The 9,328-nt window shown below is 40.7% G+C and overlaps 1 long non-coding RNA gene across 1 annotated transcript; it reads right to left on the bottom strand.

Moving 5' to 3' along the window:
* Nucleotides 1-830: 830 nt before the first annotated feature.
* On the bottom strand, nucleotides 831-3,674 carry LOC141615128 (uncharacterized). Its single transcript, XR_012529643.1, has 3 exons — nucleotides 3,629-3,674; nucleotides 3,438-3,506; nucleotides 831-962 (listed from the first exon to the last, which is right to left on the bottom strand). It is a non-coding gene; the product is annotated as an uncharacterized LOC141615128 (long non-coding RNA).
* Nucleotides 3,675-9,328: the final 5,654 nt, after the last annotated feature.

The following is a 9,328-nucleotide window of genomic DNA, read 5'->3' as shown; positions in this document are numbered from 1 at the left end:
TATGAAGGGAGAGTAATCGATTTACTAGGTTAATCTTTGTATCTTGTCTTTGTTGGTTAAATGCTACGATTAATTGTAACCGCCTAATTGAGTCGACGCAATTAGACCTTTAATTCTTAGTGATCCTTGACCTGGACCGAAAGGTTGGAAAAGGCGAGACTAGTGGCGAACAATAGAGTATTGCAGTGAGGGCGAAAGTTAAGCTGTTTACACTTTAGGGTGAATTAGGGACCGAAAGGTGACGTTCGCTACCCCTTAGACCGTATTTGCATTGACCTGAGACCTAGATTACTTGACCGGATGATTATGGTGAACCGTTTGTCTTAGCTGTTCTTCTCTATCTGTTTATTTCCTCCCTTTTATTCTCTTCTCCTTATTCTCTTTAGTTTAGAAAATTACATTTTATAAACCCCCAATTTGGTTACCTTGACGAACTTAGATTTAGCTGACAAATTCCTACCTCTCTGTGGATTCGACCCGACTTCCCTAGCTATATTAGTTAGAGCCAGTTGGTTATTTTTGACAGGTACGCGACAGACGTGTCACTTCCCCGAAGATATCCCTCATTCGTTGTGTACCTTGCCTTATTCTTTACTTCTTGATGCTTATTCCTTCTTCTAAATCCTTTTTTCTTTTCCTTGGAAATTACTCTTGTACTCCCAACTTGTCCTTGTTCCTTGCTTATTGTAACAACCCAGTTTCTCTAATGACTTAATTAACGAAAGCGGAAAGAAAGATAAGTCATAAAAATCAGTAAAATTTAAAACCGTCAACTCATATTGAGTTGATTCATAAAACTGGATGTTTAGAACATAAAACAAGGTCTGATATCCGAATTACAAATTAAAGCAAGGTCCGACTTTAAAAAAAGTGTGCTACATAAACTCATGAAAGATCAACATAAGATGTTTTATTCTCTCGACAGTCCCCTCCTAAGTCCAAGTCTTCAAGATCCATGTTACCTGAAACATCATTAAAATAAAACTGCCCCACTTAGTGGGAGTAACCTAACCGTCCTCTATCAACGGCCTCTTATCATGGAGAATATTAGTAATGCAATTAGGCGGTCAAACATACAACTCCAGTCACATTACAAAATCGACATGCACACATGTGATATGTACATGAAGTAACACATTGGTTCATATTGGCATATGACATAGTAAATATGTGGAATAACGACATTGTTCAACAACATGTTATATAAATCAACATATAGTAAATCCAAGTAGATATTATGCGGATAAAAACTTGTAGTCATTTCTTTTTAAAATATTTATTTTCTTCATAAAAAGCACGAGACGTGACTACTAATGTCACACGCATACTCACGGCTTGCATCTCACCTTGAGTACGAGTGGGAGCATCAATCCCGTCGATCATATCGATACTAGGAGGTTTACATCTCACCCCTAGTGCTCAATAGGACCGGACGACTAAATTGACTTGGTTTAGCAACCAGAATCGTGGGGAAGAACAGACGGCTAATGAATGGACTCAGAGGTCCCATTTAAGTGACATGTCCCATACACTTCGAGGCACCAAGACAATCATAACTGTCAAGGTCTGCACACGATCGCAACCGTGAAATAATATTTGCCAAGATATCTGAAAGGTAGTAAAGCTGATCAAGCTCCTGTCAATATATGCGCATATACCCACTCCACACTTCTTGGAACACGCACTCCTCGGTGGCGGTGGTCGACTACTATCCTAACGACAATCCCTCCACACGCAGCTTCGGGATATGCTGTCCGTACTTGTATAGCATAAGCTCTCTAAGCATTCTTCCGACACGTCGATCCCTAAAACTTACCAAGGTAGCGCCCAACATATAGCACGAAAGACTCACATGTGTCTCATAGAGACGATGATACATCGATATGCGGACCATCCCAACATATCGACAAAACAATGCAAGACACTTGGCTCGAGAGGTCCCATTCAAGGGGCATACCCAAGATAACCGGAAATAGCATACCGATTCGGAGGTCCCATTTAAGTGGCATGTTCGGCAGCTAGGATAACATGGCGGTAAAATGATATCGGACTTACTGAGACTCCCGCAGCCCTAGTCCAAGCCGTGGAAAACGCTTTTACCCCATGAGAATTTCATGGGTATTAATCTTAACCGGGTAGTGTATGAGATTTGGAACATCTTATTCAAGTAATATATTAGAAAGTATTCATTATTTCTAATTCGTTATTCAAGGATTGGAATTACTAGATATATTATTTTCAAGTATAAATTTACTTTGACTTAGTAACTCTTGACTAATTAATTAGTCAATGGTTAACCAAGGTCGTCATAGTCAACTCACAGCTTAACTAATATTTTAATTAGTCAAGGCATGACTAGAGACAAGTCCTTAAGTTTTATTTAATATTCAAATAAGGTCCTTATAAATATTATATTGATTTACTTAAAATTTGAAGGTGAAGACAAGTATTTTAAAATAAAACCTTCAAAGGCATTTGAGTCCAAAATTTAATAATTTCATAAAAATTGCTAAGAATCACTTTTACACTTGTTAAGATCTTTAAAGGTTGTTTCTAAAACGGTTTTTAGAATAAAATTTACTTAAACTCTTAAAACAGTTATTAAAATAACTAAGCAAGGTAGTTTTAGTTCAAAACTGAATAATTTAATATAATTATTTTAATAAGGTATTTGTATATTCTCCTTGCTGTATTACACTTGAATAAAACTTTATTTTTATAAAGTAGCTTCACCAAATAAATTTAAGATATTAAAATCGTATTAGACCATAGAGCGGCCTTTTTGTTTATTTTCGAAAAGGGTCCTAAACTAAGTATTTTCTTACAATATTTTGCCAGGTTATTCCTCATAATATAATGGAACTCCTGTAAATTTTTTTATGATTTTTAAAAGGGTACATAAATTACTGAATTTCGTACATTATTCAGGCTTGTAGGAATTTTATAAAATAAAATAAAAATCGTATCGATGCAAGGTCTGCGCCTAAAAATCCTATAAATCAGAAGGTAAAACATATAAAAATTTCAACTCTATATCATGCATGAAACGAAATTAGTGCAAATAAGAAGTTTCATCATTTTTCATACGAGTTAGCATATGCATACAAATTTTCATTTTGACTTTGTTTTAGTGGATCCAACATGTGAGTGCATATAAAAAAAAATTATTCAAAGGTATATTTCTCATGTGAGGTGATGACACAATTATTAAGCTTATAGACATGATTGGCACATTGTCAATTTCCACATAATAATTTATTTAAGTGATTTATTTAAGGTGGACAACAACATGCATGTAACAAGCAATATTATGTTGCACTAAAAATACATATATGACACTAGTTAGAAAGACTTATCCTACCAAGATATGTCTATTTGCCTCCTGACTAGATTACTAGTATTCTACAATTACGAGGCATAGGGTTAGGTTAGGTTACCTTAAAGGTTGTCCGGGTCTTGTATGTAATCAAAGATGCTCAGATCAACAGGCTCTTCCTCTTTCTCCTCTAATTTGATTCCATGATAACAACAAAATAACAAACAAGTTAGTAATAAAGTATCTACTTAATTAATCTAGTAATTATAATCAAGGAAGAGTTAGGAAAGAAAAAGGGAATGAAAAGTATACAAGTTTTAACTTAGGCTTTGTGGGATATGGAAGATGTGAGTATGCAACTAAGTGGAGCAAGGTGTGAAATAAGTGAACTTAGGTGCTTTAAATAGGATGTCAAAAATACTCACTCCATGTGTTTAAGTTCACGGATCATTTGCATGCTAGTGGAAACCATCACAAAGGACAATGGTCATGTTTTGTGTAAGAGTGAGGTCTAGTCCATGCACAAGGGTGAAGAAAGAAACAAAAGCTCATGAAGGATTAGACTCCTCATAAGAATGGATGTATTGGGGTGAAAGAAAGGGTCACAAGCTGCTGCCATTTCTTAAATATGGGAGGTAAAAACAAAACCTTTGTTTGTTTGCAAAGTCATCATAGAATTGATTATAAACACCATGATTTTATGAAGGCTCCTTGCACAACCGAGCAGGTTTGAGATTTTAAAGTTGTTAAAGGCTAATGAAAATATTACCATGGTGTCGGGCTCGGAAAAATAATAAATTTAGGCTTTTGTTTCACCTCAATCGGAGTCCGGATGAGTAAATAGGGGCCAAAATACGAAGATGGATTAAAGTTACGCGCGAGTGAAATGTCGTAACTTATATAATGATTGTTTCGAAGGCTAAAAGGTATTGAAAGAAATTTCAAGTTTCTCTTCTAAGATTATAATATCGTAATTAATTATGTAAATATGCGATTAAAAACACGGGGTGTTACAGTACATCCCCCTTAAAAGAATTTCGTCCTCGAAATTCACGATAACCATAGAGGTGCAACCTACCTAATCAAAAAGTTCGGGGTATCTTTCGCGCATGGACTCTTCGGTCTCCCAAGTAGCATGGTTGAGGTTTTGACTTAGCCATCGAACTTTGACCAAAGGTATCGACTTCTTCCTGAGTGTCTTGGTCTCTCGGGCCAGAATCTCCACCGGTCTTTCAGAGTAAAGAAGGTTGGGTTCGATAGCGACTACATCAGGTGTAAGGACATGTGATGGGTCGCTTCTATACTTCCGTAGCTGGGACACGTGGAACACGTTATGCACCTTTGATAGGTTTGGTGGTAGTGCTAAACGATAGGCCACTTTGCCAACTCTCTCCAAGATTTCGTATGGTCCGATGTACTTTGGGCCGAGCTTCCCTTTTAGGCCAAATCGTCTTACTCCTTTCATTGGTGATACCTTTAGGAAAATATGATCTCCCACGGGAAACTCGATCGGTCTTCGGTGTTCATTGGCGTAGGCTTTCTGTCGATCTTGCGCTGCTTGGAGTCTTTCTCGGATAATCTTAATCTGCTCAATCTGGTCTTGAATAGTCTGAGGTCCTAGTGTCAGATGATCGCTGGCATCATCCCAGCATACTGGACTTCGACACTTTCTTCCGTAAAGTGCTTCGAAAGGTGCACAACCCAAACTCGCATGGTGACTATTGTTGTAGGAGAACTCTATCAAGGGTAGCTGTTTTTCCCAACTGTCATTAAATTCTAGGACACATGCCCTCAACATATCTTCTAGCGTTTGGATTGTCCTCTCCGTTTGTCCGTCTGTTTGAGGATAAAATGCGGTGCCCAAGTTGAGTTTACTCCCCATGCATTCCTGTAGTCTTCCCCAGAAGTGTGAAACAAAACGAGGGTCTCTGTCAGATACGATGTCCTTTGGCACTCCATGTAGTCGAATGATCTCCTTCAGGTAAGATTTTGCCAGTTCCTCCATGCTCCAAGTCTCTCGTATCGGAATGAAGTGTGCCACCTTTATCAATCTATTGACAACTACCCAAATCGCATCCTTGTTACTTTGGGTTCGTGGTAGTCCCATTACAAAATCCATGGAGATGGAATCCCACTTCCTCACTGGAATGTCCAAGGGTTGTAGTAGGCCTCCAGGTCTTTGGTGTTTGAACTTCACCTTCTGCAAATGAAGCATTTGGCAACATATTCTGCCACATCCCTCTTCATCCCATGCCACCAATATTGTAGCTTCAAATCCTTGTACATCTTATCAGATCCTGGGTGAATGGAATATCTCGAACTGTGTGCTTCCCACAAGATCTTCTTGCGAATGGCTTCATAATGAGGCACACACCATCTTCCTTTAAATCTCAAGCTCCCATCTGGATAGATTTCGAATCCTTCGGATCTTCCCTGTGGTATACCCTCTCTGATCTTTACTAACTCTGGATCTTCCCATTGTAGAGCTCTAAGTTCATGATACAAATCGGGTTCAGCAGCCATGACATTTAAGGTTAACTTTCCTTTATTCACAACCTCAACTTCCAACTTCTCTAAGTCTCGTACTAGCCCGTGAGCTGTCTTCCTACTCAGGGCATCGACGACGACATTTGCCTTCCCCTCATGGTATTGTAACTCAATGTCGTAGTCCTTGATGAGTTCTAACCACCTCCTTTGTCTCATGTTTAACTCCTTCTGGGTGAAAATATACTTGAGGCTCTTGTGGTCCGTGTAGAAGTTACATCTAACTCCATATAGATAATGCCTCCAAATCTTCAAGGCAAAAACTACAGCTGCTAGCTCCAGGTCATGAGTTGGATAATTTTTCTCATGCACCTTCAACTGTCGAGACGCATAAGCAATCACTTTCCCTTTCTGCATTAGCACACATCCTAGACCATTTAAGGATGCGTCGCTGTAGACGTCGTACTCTTCTCCATCGGTTGGTAAAGTTAGGATTGGGGCTGAGGTGAGTCGGGCTTTTAGCTCCTGGAAGGCCTTCTCACACTCTTCGGTCCAAATGTACTTAGACTCCTTCTGCAAAAGTTTGGTCATAGGTCTGGCGATCTTTGAAAAGTCTTGGACAAATCTTCGGTAGTAGCCTGCTAAACCCAAGAAACTTCGGACTTCAGAGACATTCTTTGGGGATTGCCATTCTTCCACGGCCTTGATCTTGGCGGGGTCTACTTTTACTCCCTGATCTGTTATGATATGTCCCAGAAATGCCACTTCCTTTAGCCAAAACTCACACTTGGACAGTTTTGCATACCACTTTTGTTGTTGCATGACTTGTCGAGAAGCTGCGCGAAGATGAACCTCGTGTTCGAACATAGTTTTAGAGTATATTAAGATGTCATCGATAAAGACAACGACACACTTATCTAGGTACTCTCTAAACGTGCGATTCATCTGATCCATGAACACTGCTGGTGCGTTGGTCAAACCAAAAGGCATTACGTTAAACTCATAGTGACCATATCCGGTTCGAAAGTCGTCTTCGGAATATCCTCTTCTCTTACTGGAATTTGATGATAACCAGATCTGAGATCGATCTTGGAGAATACTCCCGCTCCTTTCAATTGGTCGAAAAGATCATCGATACGTGGTAAAGGGTATCGGTTCTTAATGGTGACCTTGTTCAAGTCGCGATAGTCGATACACATCCTCATACTCCCATCTTTCTTCTTCACAAATAGCACTGGTGCTCCCCATGGTGATGCACTTGGTCGGATGAAACCCTTTTCGATGAGCTCCCCTAGTTGAATCTTCAACTCTTGCAACTCTTTTGGGGCCATACGATATGGTGACTTTGAAATCGGTGCAGTGCCTGGCACTAAGTCGATTGAGAACTCTACATCGCGCTCTGGTGATATTCCTGGTAATTCCTCGGGAAATACCTCAGGAAATTCCCGGACTACGGGTATGTCCTCGATCCTGAGCTTTTCCCCTCCTATGGAATTTATGTTGCACAAGAAGGTATGTTCTCCTTTACGCATCTGGCTCGCTAGCTTCATAGCATTGATGACCTTAACTCGAGTGTTCGGTATGTAACCTCTATAAGTTACTCTTGCTCCGAGCGAGTTCCTTAGTGAAATCTTTTGGTCTCTACACTCAAACTTGGCGTGGTACTTTGCTAGCCAATCCATTCCCAAAATGATGTCGAAACCAGGTAAGTCGAGGCTGATGAGGTTAGCCGGAAAGGTCGAACCAAGGATGATAACAGGAACGCCCCGGTACCTCGCTTTGCAGTTTAAGGTCTGACCGTTAGGAATCACAATGGATGCATGGATTGCTTCGGGATTTGGAAGTTTAGCCTTAGCTACGAAGGTTGGTGATACATGTGATAGAGATGCTCCTGTGTCGAACAATATGAAAGCCATACAAGAATTAACCAGAAATTTACCAGTGATTGTATCGGCTTGTTCCTCTTCTCCACCATCGATCATCATGTAAGCCCTTCCCCGAATCGGTGGGGTTCCGTCTTCTTGGGGGAGACGTAAGACTTGTGACCTTCCTCTTTCTGAGAAAAAGCGGATGATGGGTTTCCGTTAATCGTTTGCCGGGTGCGAGCCTGTTTGCATAGATAACACTTTGAAGTTGAGCCCTGGGTGTCGTCATTACCGGTATTGCCCTTGGGAAAGATCTTGTTTGATAAGTTAGACTGAAATTTCCTGGCAAAAGGTTTTGACTTTTGGTGAAAAGGTTTTTGATGACGAGGTTTCTGATAAAGAGGTTTCTGATAGAGAGGTCTTTGGTAAAGGGGTTTCTGAATGAAACTGTTATGGGACACTGTAGGGGTAAAGGTTTTCTTCTTCTTCTTGTCCGCATTTTGGATGGCAGCAAAAATGGCCATGGCTTTCTCGTAGGTAGCTTGGAAAGTTGGGAAGTCATGCCCCACCATCAACTGGTTCAAACTGGGCTCCATTTGACGCACATACTGATTGATGCGCGTCTCCTCATCTGGTACCAGTCTCTTGGCGAACTTGGAGAGTTCATCAAACTTGCGAGTGTACTCAGTAAGAGTCATAGCTCCCATCTCTAGGTTGTGGAACTCCTGTTCCTTCTGATGCTTCATAGATGGAGGATAGTATTTCTTCTCGAGGCTGGCTCTGAACTCGTTCCATCCGTATCCAGGGGTTGTCTTGAAAGCTTCTTGAGCGATTGTCCACCAATCGTTCGCTGCTCCTTTGAGGTAGTAGGATACTATCTCAATCTTTTCCTCTTCGGGAGTGTGGCTTAGCCTCAGCAGTTTCTCCATTTCCGCTAGCCAATTTGCAAGATCATTAGGATCGTCGGAGCCATAGTAAGATGGAGGTCGATGCTTTGAGAACTGATCGAAAGCGGAGGGATGGTGTTGGTGTTGGTTCTGGTTCTGGTTCTGGTTGCCTGGTTTGGTTGCCAGTTGGTTCTGGTTGCAGTTGCCGGTTGCAGTTGCAGTTGGTTGGTTCTGGTTGTTCAAGAGGCGCGTGATTGTTACTTGTGATGCAGCTAGTTGAGCAGCCATCTGAGTCATAGCCTCCTCATATCCTTGTCTCCGTAAGTCCTCTTGGGGATTTCCGTTTCCATTCCCGTTGCTTCTTTTTACTGTCATCTGCTCGAGGTGTGGTATCATCAGCACAAGTAAAAGAAAATACATGCACAAACCAGAAGTGAGACAAAAGTAGAACAAAACAAGAAGAACAAGAACGAATTCATTGTTAACTTCCTTGTTACAAGCTAACACTAAGTAGCTTCATTAGGTGGCGGTTACAAAGAAATCTATAACTAGCATAAAAGAACGTAGTTAAACCTACGGTAGGCTGAGCTAGGGTTTAGGTTTCCTAGTCTCTATCTAGTACAGAAATCTTGCTCCCTTCTCGATTGCTCTGGCACAGGCATTGAGTGCTAACTTGAACTCATACCAATCATAGTAATGGTTCTCTTGATCTCCCTCGGCTAAGATGCGGTTCCACCATAATTCGCCTTCCCTATCGCTTGGTGGTGGCGAACTCT

Source organism: Silene latifolia, chromosome 11 (genome assembly GCF_048544455.1).
Source record: "Silene latifolia isolate original U9 population chromosome 11, ASM4854445v1, whole genome shotgun sequence".
Taxonomy (NCBI): Eukaryota; Viridiplantae; Streptophyta; class Magnoliopsida; order Caryophyllales; family Caryophyllaceae; genus Silene; species Silene latifolia.
This window is presented reverse-complemented; position numbering and strand designations above follow the sequence as displayed.